The sequence below is a fragment of the Pinus tabuliformis genome, chromosome 7 (assembly GCF_031772625.1).
Source record: "Pinus tabuliformis cultivar Carrire ecotype Pingquan chromosome 7, CPIR1, whole genome shotgun sequence".
Classification (NCBI taxonomy): domain Eukaryota; kingdom Viridiplantae; phylum Streptophyta; class Pinopsida; order Pinales; family Pinaceae; genus Pinus; species Pinus tabuliformis.
The window spans coordinates 264,279,115-264,290,822 of record NC_142293.1 but is presented as its reverse complement, the minus strand read 5'-3'; the positions used below and the strand labels follow the sequence as shown (position 1 = coordinate 264,290,822).

Sequence of the window (11,708 nt, the reverse complement as noted above, 5' to 3'; positions counted from 1 at the left end):
CCTTCTGCTTCTTCTCTTGCACCACCATTGGGCTTACCTAATCGGACTCTTGCATAGGCTCAATGATGCATGCTTCTAGAATTTTGTACAGCTCTAAGCGGACCTTCTCCTTGTATTTTAGATTTAAGCGGTAAGGCCTCTGCTTAACTGGCTTCGTGTCAGGTTTTAACGTGATCTTCATCACTCCTAGATCTCCGATTATTCCTTTCAAATCCGTAAACTTGGTAGGGAATAAGTCCTGATATTCGTGGAGTAATTCAGCGACCTTATCCACCGTCACATCGTCCCAGTAGTCTCTAATATTCGCGAATTTGGGTTCTTTCTTCGTACCAATGCTCACCTGTTTAGTTTTCACCGGCATGGTTATATCAGGGTTCTCAATCTGTGGTCATTGAACCTCGCAGTGGCCTTCTGTTTCTTGAATGTTGAACTTCCGCGAATCCTCATCCTCATCTTTAGAAATTACATTATAACACTCGAGCGCGTGACTCAACTGAGTATCCCATTCAGGCTTAATCAAGTCTAAAGGATCCTATGGTATCCTAAAGATGGATGCTTTCACCTCTTGCAGCGCTTCATCAATACTGTCAAACCCATCCTCAAAATTGATTGTCATCATGAATCCTTCACGTAGGATATCCCATTCACCTGTCCCATGGCGAAGCTTTGTTTCTATATACCAATTCATAGGGATAACATCCAGGGTATGACAGAACAGGCACACCCACTCAGGTTGTGGCTTTTCTCCATAGGCCTGTATCCATTTGGCCAGATGTGTGTGCAGATCATCCTGCCCATCATACATGTCTGTTAGTTGCATCTTAGGCTTCCCAAATCATGCTCTCATCATCCTTCTACATTCGTGCCAATCATCAAAGCTTCCCTTGTGCATACCCCACCATCTTGTGGGCATAACGCATAGTGCCCAGTTCAAGGCCTGGAAGCATTGCTTTTCTGGCACCTCTCTTTAAAATGCATCCAAAATGGTATCTACCTCATTTAGACCATCATAAATAGGAAAATTTCTTACCTTTGACGACACACAACGCAGCGACCGGGTCATCGTGTTGCAATTCAGCATAGTTACTTCATGTAACCGATTCTTCCAGCATTTTATTTCTTCATCAGAGTTCGAAGTGCAGGAACTATCGTGATCCCACGTAATCCATCCATCCACAATGGGATTCAACCAATATTGGTCTCGCGCTGTTATCTCATAGATGCAGTCTAGATCATCATCACTCTCATAATTGCGGATTGGTTCCGTATAACGCGATCCTTCAATAGGATCTAGGGGTATTATTATGCATAGTGATTTCTTTTCAAAGATCATCTTTCGCTTTTTCAGATTGATTACCCTATTCGTATCAGCAACCTAGTCAATTCCCAAGAGCGCAGGGTAGGGATTGCTATCATCTACTATCTCTATTACTTCAAAATATGCCAGCGCACTCGCTCCCTCAATATCCACGGTCACCCCGTGCAGCCACCCCATGGGTATGATTTTCCACTGATTTTCCACCCTTAGCTGAATCGGAGACCATTGCAGCATAGGTCTCCCCATTCACTACTTTGGTAGGACATTCAAATCTGACCCCAGGTCCAAAATGACCTGATCCATTTCATATTCTCCTATTTGGGTGGCCAGTCTCATCTCCCATCCCATCCTTGTCTTATGCTTGCCAATCTTTCACACTACGCGTGGCTCACTTGGCATAGTTCCGGCACATATATTGATGAGTTCTTGTAGCCCTTTTATAGCCTTACTGTTGTGCAGTAACTTCATACAGGTTTCTAGGAAATTTGTGAGCATAGAGGGGTCCATCTCTAGCTCGGGCTTATCCTTGCTTCCTGAAGTGGAGGCCTCAACGAAGCTCTTCTTAGCTTCCATGAAGGCTTCCCGAGTGCGCTCCAAATCGAACTTAGCCTCTTTCGCCAGGGCTTTGTGAACCCATGTATTGTCTTCTGGATGTTTCCCCTTGTCATCTCCCTTCACGATTCCACTCTGTAGCACTATATTTACATTCAGATCTTCCTCGCACGGCTAAGACCTCATCATCTACAGGTTCTAACTCGGGGGAGGTGGTAGAAACCCTTTGTCACATATCCTAGCTATCAGCGTAGGACAATCTTCTGTCTCATGATCAAACAATGTGCAATACTTGCATGATGAACGTGTTGGATTAGTGAAATCGTGGGCATAGTGTACTAGTCCTCTGCAATTGTAGCAAATCAACTATCCTCGACCTCTACCAGGTCCTCCTCCATCTCGGCCTCGTTCACGCCCCTTAAATCTGGTCCACGCCGTCCCTACATTCTGGTCAAGGGGTCGCATTTCAGCCTAAACTCGATAGGTAGGAGTTCTATCCATCATCAATTCATAGCTCCTGCAAGTGCGCTCATCATGTCCTACCGACCTACAAAAGTTGCAGAAAAATTGTTGCGGTGCTTGCACATACTTCTGTAGCAAGTGACTGTTATCTGTAGCATGTTTTTCGACAACCTAACGGATAGTGCACCATAATGCAGGTGCCGCGCTAGGTCTTGCTTGAGCTTCCGGCCTTAAAGGCATCGGTTCTCCTCCTGCAATGTAATTTGCAAAGACCGGGAAATGGTCTTTGTCATGACCATGACTCTTACATTTCAAGCACCATACCTCCTCGCGTATCTCTAGCCGAACTGTCCTGTCCTGCTTTAGACTTTGCATCTCAAGGCATATATTCTTCAACTTTGCATGAATCTGCTGAACTCCTAGTTTAGGATCTTGCATCAGAGTCTCATGTAGTCTCATGGCAATCTCCAAGGCCTCTACCTGAGTTGTTATCTTCTACTGCGACAGTGCACTCCTTAAGTGTGGTAGTAGCGAAGCCACAAACCACTCACGATGCTGTCCATCTGTCAAATTCATGTTGGCTTCACGGATTGTACATTTCAACCTTTGATCTAGTTCCCAAGGTGTCTCGCCTGGTTGCATTGCGATCTCTTTGAATCCCACAGTTGACTAAGCCTAAGATTTAGGCCGGCTAAATTCCCTATTTAATGCTACTTGTATGTCTACTATTCCAGCATCCAGGTTATCGTTAGTGTACTTAATATACCAGGTTCTTGCAGAGCACTAACTAGTGTCGCTTTCTTTATATGATCATCTGTAACACCTTGAGTTTCCCATATAGCCCTTACAACGAACCAGAATTGGTCTGGGTCCTCATTTCCCAAGCCTTTGAACAAAGGAAACTTCACTGTGTTTTCCATACTGAATCGCGGTGGAGGCGGAGGTGGTACGAGCAAAGTTGGAGGCGATGGCGGTGAAGTCGGAGGTGGTGTGGGCAGAGGTGGTATTCGCGGGAATCCTTGCTTTATTAACTGAATAGCACTTCGCGGAGAGAACTTCACTATTCCTTCTTCGTCTCTTCGCGGAGGTGAAATCAAGGGGCTATACTCCAAACCCTTATTTCCTTCATTTTTGTAAATTTTTCTGCTTCACGTAGTCCTGAACATCAAGATAGTAACATAACCCATTTTTCTCACAACAACATTTTAATCCAAGTATTCAAAGATTTTACGTACTTACCTCATGGTCCTTTGAAAAAGCGTCACTCTGCCTCACTATAGCTGACTGAGGTGTTGAATGCAAATTCAGTAACAAATACTCCGATGACGCAATCGAGCCAATGATCAACAACGCGGGTGATCTTATCCTTTGATGCTTCCAACCTTTGCATTAGCTCTTGGGTCCACACAATAGGACCGTTAAGTTTCCACCTTCCTTGGCTATCTGCTAGCTTCGCGATCCACTCATACAACTCAATTGGAAAAGAGGAGAAAAATATTTCGTGGGTCTTCGTATATGGTATCAGTCCAATCACTATTCTTTTGACCGTCATGGGTCTTATGCAGTGAACTCATGGATCCTTCTGTCCAACCAGCCTTCGATTTATTTCTTAGTTGGATTCCAGTGATACGACATCACACATCTCTTATGCAGATTCTGGTCCCGGCAATAGAACCATTTGTTGGTTTGAGGAGGCCTGACCCAGGTTCAACGTTAGTTAGCCAAACAAATCCCTACACTACTGGCCCTTTCAGCATCAGCCCGTGGATTGCGGACAAAAGTCTCACCCAAAGCAGTATGGGGGGATGCTGGAACCACGTTTCCGCACCCTTGAGATGGTTGTGATGTTAGTTTATTCTAGCTATGCCTACCTTTGAGCAGGTTGCGTATCCCTCTGTTCCACCCCTCAGTACCTTCACGAAAACATATAATTGGTTTTCGCGCAGCCCTAACCTGCGACTTAGGGACTTTCGCACTGCTATGGCAGCAAACTGCGATACTCCCAAACTAGGCTAAGTGTTCTACTAATCTTATTAACCGATCTTAGTTAGCTTCGTGTAAACAGATGTTCTTACTTGTGTTCACTTAACCAACACATTTACATACATTCGTGCATCATATGAGCATTATAAGTGAAATTCATACCCAACATAACAAGATGCATAAACAAGAAATAAAGACGCAGAAATTGTAGAATACTTCTCTTTATTGATAATTCTGGATGATTACAGACTCGAACCGCCCTACGCGCTTAGCTACAGGGGTCCGCACACTCAGTTGTGGACTTCTAGGCCTCTGCACCCTCAGCTGTAGAGCCTCCACCTATGATACAACCCAAACTTAGACTTCTACTTCAGAGCTATCTCTCATAGATCATATCTTCATGTGTCCCATCTAACTACTTAGAGTTTAGCTCTTTTTATACAATCCCATGGTCCGTGGACCATGGGTAGATATTTTACAGTTGACATTAAATTTCCAAAATAAGGGCAGAGAACCCTATGACTCTTTAACACCTACACGCTCTGTGACCACAAAATGCGGAGACTTTACATTTGGATTACAAAATTTGACCAAAATATGGGCTTTTAGCCCCAAAACTGCCCTTGGGGGATCCCGTGCCCAACAATTTGCTTTGGGTTTTAGCTAATGTTGAGCATATTGTTCTTTTTTTTACTAATGAAATACATTTTCCAATGGAACAAGGTTCCTTTCTAGCTTTACTATAAGGAGAACAATTTTTTAAGAATGTGCAATTATTTTCCTAGCCTACTTGGCTAAAATAAGTTGTATCATTTGGAATGGTGAACATTCTATAATAGTGTATGTACATCTTGCAACTTCTACATGGAACTTCTATCATATAGAATCATACTTCCCATGGAATTATTGAATAAATGTTGTATGAGGATGTATCACATACTTCTAATGGAGTAACATCACAAAGAAAACCATCTTGCAATTAATGGAGTGTAAATAGGACAAAATATTGTTTCTTAGCTAGAACCTTCTCCCCTTTCTACATCCATATAAGATGATAGGGTTGCAAATGATCAATAATATTTTAGGTTTGATATTCTTATTGCTTCTAGGGATATATTTCTTTAATTTATTCCTATTATTGATAATAACGTATACACATTTTTCTTTCAGCCAAAACTTGGTAAGGAAATATCTCTCTCTCTCCCCCTCTCTCTCTCATTTTCCACTTCTGGTGTTGTAGTAGGTAGTTGTTGGGCTTTCTATATCTTTAAGGCATGTGAGGTTAATATTCATTCAAGTATAGTGTTTTGGTTTGATCACCAAATTTAACTACAAAACATGTTGGAGGCCTATGGTTAGCACCATTATTCTTACTTACTTCCATGACCATAGTTTTCTTTTGTGTTATGCAATGCTCATAAATGAATGGATGTTTTGTGATGATCACATAGCTACAATGCTAAGGTAGGTCTCTTGAAACCATTGGTAGCTTGAGAACTTTGTTGATACTTCTTATAATTCCTGTAATACCCTCCTCCCACACTTACTCAAGTTCACCTGTCCACCGAGGTAATATGTGACGAAGAGTTACTATGATATGAGTCAGCCTCCTAGGTATAGTTAATTAAGTGGAATTTTCCAACCATAACTTTGCTGGCCTTCCTCAGATGCTACAAGACCCCCAAGAGCTAACTAACCACCCCAAGTTCCCAACTCCTGAGTTGACTTTTCAATGATCTGGACTCCTAGTCGGCCCCATGACAAGGCATCCCAGTGACTGTAACCCTCTAGTCACTCCCATGAGCCTGCTTCTTAGCGACTGTAGACTAAATTATTTAGTTATGTGCTAGCGACCCTAAGATCTAAGCCACTTTTTCAGGGCTAGGATCCAGACCTCTACCCAAAACTTGATGAAACTCTTAGAAATGATAAATGACACAAAGAAAAATCCTTGATTCAAAAATTAATCAAGGACTTAACCTGATCCATCCTAACCATGATAGAAATTTCATCAAACACATCATGAAAATGTAAACTACAGGTCATAATTACATATCTAAACATAGGGGTCTCATACTTATCTGAGAATTAGCAGGAAGGTCTAATGCCTTCTCTCAATAGTTGTATTATCATCTAATAGGTCATGCATTTATTAACCATTCATTTACTAATAAAAACATGATAATAGCCATAACTAAAGTCTGTCATAAACCATGATTATAACCAGCATATAACCAAAATAATAACAATAATTAGAAGAACCATCAAAGCCACATAATAAAAAGTATAAATACTCATGAAATACAAGAGGAAAGAGAGCATTATTAACATATGCAAAATCCAACCAATTTAGGGACTTCCACGTACCACCCGACCATAGAGTGGGCTGAACCAAATCTTTCTTTTAGCTAATCACCCCGTGCCATATTCCAAGCATGAATGTGAGACTCACAAAAAAAACAACCAGGGCTTCCTCAGGCTTTACCGCATATCTCGCCATTACCGTTCAAGGGATTTCTAGGCTCGAAATCCTCATCTATATTACCAAGATTTACTCTGTATCCCACCATTACCGGTCAAGCGATTCCTAGGTCCAAACAAGAAACATACACTACCAGGGTTTATCGCAATCCATCCATTACCGATCAAGGGATCACTATGCCTAAACAAGCTTGGATGCCTCTAGATTTCTTCACCAATACCTTGAGGAATTTTCCCATCTCCACCCTTAGGATTTACCATGTATCCCGCCATTACTGGTCAAGGGATTTATAGGCCCTTGGGAATTTTACCGAGACCACCTCACATGGTTCCAAAACCATTTGATAATCTAGCTCAACCAAATAAATGAATACCATCATACAATGGCTATTCAGAAAAAGCAAGGCAAGGATGAAACCACTATCACATCTGGAAAAACCCATGCCAATGACAACAAGAGAACCAAATACACACATGCATGTACCATGCAAGCCAATACTAGCAAGGAAATCATACATGCAACTCAATACTAGCAAGTAATCCCACTATAGTCGCTTAATCTAACTCTTCCTTGCTTGATCCTTGCTTCCATTTACTTCCTTTTCCTTCCTTTGCCTTCCTTTCTCCAATGCTAGAGTGTAACAAGAATGCTCTAAGTGCACATGAGTATGAGAGAGAGAGAGAATAGAGAGAGAGCTCCAACCAAAAATTGTCAAAAGGTTTTGAAATGATCCTCTGAAGCCTTTTTATTAATGAGGCTTTATTGTAGCAAACAAAAGAATCCCATTTTAATTATTTCTTTCTAAGGCATACTAAATAATGGGGACCCTTTGTTTTTGCTTTAGTTTTTATCATTTAAAAATAAAACTAAAAAGGAGATTGAATGCATAAAATTTAAAGAGAAAACCAAAGTAAAAGAACAACTTTATCATAACAACTTTATCCGAGCCTTTTTTACAAAATGTTACGAGGTTCTTCCCCTCTAAGATCCAATCTCCTGAGGTTTCAAGATAGTTTACTTATGTTTGAATGTTGGTGTATCAGGCTTTCCTTTATCAGGACTTAATTCATCAGAACTCTTATTTAAAATAACTTATGAGATTCATGTTCTCTGAGCTGCTTTAACATATCGACCCTTTTGCATATCGAAGCCCCCACATCTCGGAACATATTGTATTGGGAGCTTTCTTAGCTCGAGAGATCTCAGAGCTCTCCATATAGGGCAAATAATATATCGTAACTTTATTTTAAATGTCCCTATGATATTTCCGTTCTGATATCCAATGTGGCATGATCACGTGGTCCCTTTTCCATTCTCTTAAGTGATTTAACGTTTTAATTATTAGCCTCGAGTGAATTAAAACTTTACATTTAATAAACTTTGGTTTTTGTAATTGATTTTTAAAAGGAATTTTATGCTCTGTTTCCATTTTATGTTGTTTTTTTTTTCCACAGAAAAAGTCCAACCTTTTATTAATAAAAAGGGTTACATAAACTATGTAAGCGTAACGCCAAGACTGCAACCACCAGCAATCGGGGCGAGTCTCAGCTACCAGAACGGCTCGCTATCAGAGCAGCTCGTGTGCATTGGCACACAAAGCGGCGAAGCGAGGCTACCTTGCATTCTAAAAGAATGCAAGAAGAAGAAAAAGAAGAGGGGAAGAGAAAGAGGAGAAAAGCGGAAACATCGAGATCACGTTTTTCTCCCTTTCTTCTTTTCGACCTTGCGCCATTCTCCCAGAGATGGCTCACAAGAGGCAAGGACAATCTGGCTTTCGGCATGATGAGTTCCTGTGTCCTTATCCGAATCTGATGTTTCTGGAGTATGTTGTCTTTTAATTCCTCCGCTGCCTGGGTCCACAACAATCCTATCAGACGTTGGACGGAGTGGATCCAAGAGAACAGACGTGTCCACTGTTTGCACCTCAGGTTCCTGTGTAGGTTGTTTGCTTTCTGATGGAGCTGGTTCCTCTTCTTCTTCTGACTCATCCTCTTCTGGCTCAGGAGGGGGAAACTGCCAACCTTTCCTCTACTTCCTGTTCGGTTTCTTTTTGCTGTTTGTTTTCTTAACCTCTGGGCATGTATTTTGAAGATGTCCTGTCATCCTGCAATTCCTGCATCTGAATGCAGTATTCTCGTAATCAAGTGATTGCAGCCAGTTTTGCTGCTTATAGATCAACATGATGTTCTCTGGTAAACCTTTGCTTAGATCTACTTCTACACAGATCCGAGCAAAGGTGAAGATTCTATTTTCTTGCCTTTCCATGTTTGTTTTGATATACCGCCCAAGGCTGTTTCCAATGCTTTCCAAAACCTGTTCGTTCCAAAAATGAAGAGGCAAGTTGTGAAGCCTCACCCATACTGGTAGTTTGGAAACTAACATGGTGTTGGGGTCAAAATCTGCAAACCATGGGGTGATAAACAACCCCGTGGACCCCCAGAACCAAGGCCCCTCTCTGATTATTGAATCCCTTTCCTCCGAGGTTTGAAATTTAACAATAAAAAACCCCTTGGAACATAGGTGTATTTCACATTCCAGAGACCATTGAGTAAAAATCCAGTGAAAGAGGTCCATGGGTTTTGGCCAGAAGCAATTGAAGCGGCATATTAGTGCCTGGGCTTCATATGTCTTTGTGTGCTCCTCTGTTGCTGTACTGATGATTTTTAGTGTTGGGGTTTGTTCTTGAAGTTCTACTATGTAAGGTCTCGGAGTATTTCCAGCTTGTTCTGGAAGAGAGCCCGCCGCTTTTCTTCCCTTGAAGGATGTTTCTGTAGGAGGGGCCTCCATTTGATTGCTGTTGACTATTGGGCATATTCCTTTTGTCTCCATCTGCAGATGTTGGGATGCTCTGAGCCGCACCCCCTCGCAGACGCAAGTTTAGGGTAATGGTCATCTCTGGTTTAATGGAGTAGTCCTTTAAGAGCCTGCAGTCCTGGAGGGAGCAGAGCCCATTGACCAGATATTGGACCGATACAGGATACCCCATCATTTCCCATATTTTATGCTTGAGTTGAAGGATAGAGGAATCATCGTTTACCCAGACAATATGAGGGTTACCCACAGGAGGTCTAATAAAAATTTGAAAGGGAGAAGAGTACGGCTGGATCTGGTTCTTACCTTTTGCTGGGGAAGGGAGCACTTCTTGCTTATGCCGATCCCTCCTCTTTGCCTCTTCGTTCTTCTGATTCAGCATTTGGGTCTGCGTGACAGGCTTGGGAGACCCTGCTCTTGCCGCCATTTTCGTTTTCCCTATCAGCAACATCCTCTCTGAATCTCGGCTCGAACAGCCGGGATCCGCCGAACAGAGAGAGCAGGAAAACCGGGCCTGCGCAGAGCAAACGCTGCCCTTGGTGCAGCCGTTGAGGGCCGAGGACGATTTCACCGACACCACGCCATTAATCTCCGATTGGGCGCCAAAGCTCTTGGCCTCTCGTCCGCCTGGAGGGCTCATTCCCAAGAAATCATGGAACAAAGACTGAGCTTCACCGGCCATTTTCTCCCCACTAACAATGCCCATTTTATGTTGTTTGTGAGTACTACAAAGTATTTTTTTTTTTTTTTGCTAAGTCTCTACTTCTATCTCCTATAGGTAAGCTCGACTTCTCAATTTAGAGAACAAATGAGGAAAGGCGGTAGAGGTAAAATAAGGCTCCACAACAACAATCTTCCAATCCATTTCTGGAAGAGGTAGATGATAAAGTTCTAGGAGTGGGATTATTTTAGGATATTGTGTGTACTAGAGATGTTGACTTCCTTCATAGGAAGAAATTTACAATACTTTGAAAGTGATAACCCCAAAGTTATTGAAAGAATGGTCACATTTGATGATAACATTGTTATTTCGAAAGCCACTGCAAGAGCTTCCACCAACTCTTTCCTCCATAGAATTGTAGCCAGGCCACGATTACTGCCTTACACGGATATGGTCTGTTGGGTAGTGGAAAATTTGGATATTTTTGATAGGCGCTTTCAGAATAAGAAGGGGACAATAATTGCGTCTTTCACCAGCAGGGATTGGCAAGTCATGTACCATTTTCCAAATCCTCAATATATATATATATATATATATATATATATATATATATATAAAATAAGGAATATGTTGAGGCTTTCGTAAAAGAGCATGGGAAGCCCTCAGATAAAATATGATAATGGAGACACGACCCAAATAAGCATAAAGAAGAGGAAACTGGTAAGTACTTTCATGATTCTCTCGTTGCTTCTTTTTCCCAAGTTGCAGCTATGATGTGTCGATTGCATGCACTCCCTAATGTGTCGAAATTCCCAGACACCTAGGTACCTTTGATTGATGGGGCTTCTGAAGGTTATATATTTGACTGGGCTACCATACTTTCTGATAACTTGGCTTCTCATATACTATCTTTTTGGCACGGTAGAATAGTTTCTGAAAATAAGTTGCCTCCTTTTTATATGTCGGCCTATGTTATGGATGCTTTGTGTTTTTCTATGGATTTTCCTTCTATGGGTTGGAAATGGAATATTTAGGATCCTAATCCTATCCATATCTACCATGATATCCTATGGGAATCCAAGTATTTTGAACATCTCTACCAGATATGTCATAGGGTTATGATTCCAATATATGAAACCATCTTTGAGTCTCGACCACCAAGAATGTCTCAGGAAGCCATGGACGACCTTCGGAGAGTCAAAAATTGGTTCAGAGAAGAGTTATTTACCTATATCAGAGTCTGGGGTAGTCTTGCTCATCCTCATGTTTTTCCTTTATACATTCCTAATAAGCTAGTCAACAGAGAAGTAGCTTATCAGACAATGGGTTATGGTATCACTAAAGTATTGAGAGAATCCAATAAAAGGGCATGGCCTATTTTTCCTATAAGATTCAGTATATTTGCATTGGCCAATTACCACCATGCTGAAAAAGAGATC

General features: G+C 41.6%; 1 pseudogene; it reads left to right on the top strand.

Annotated features, from left to right (window-relative positions):
* The first annotated feature begins 10,608 nt into the window (after positions 1 to 10,608).
* The window catches only part of LOC149246874 (polyadenylate-binding protein 2 pseudogene), a 77,345-nt pseudogene continuing 76,245 nt past the window's right edge, over positions 10,609 to 11,708 (top strand).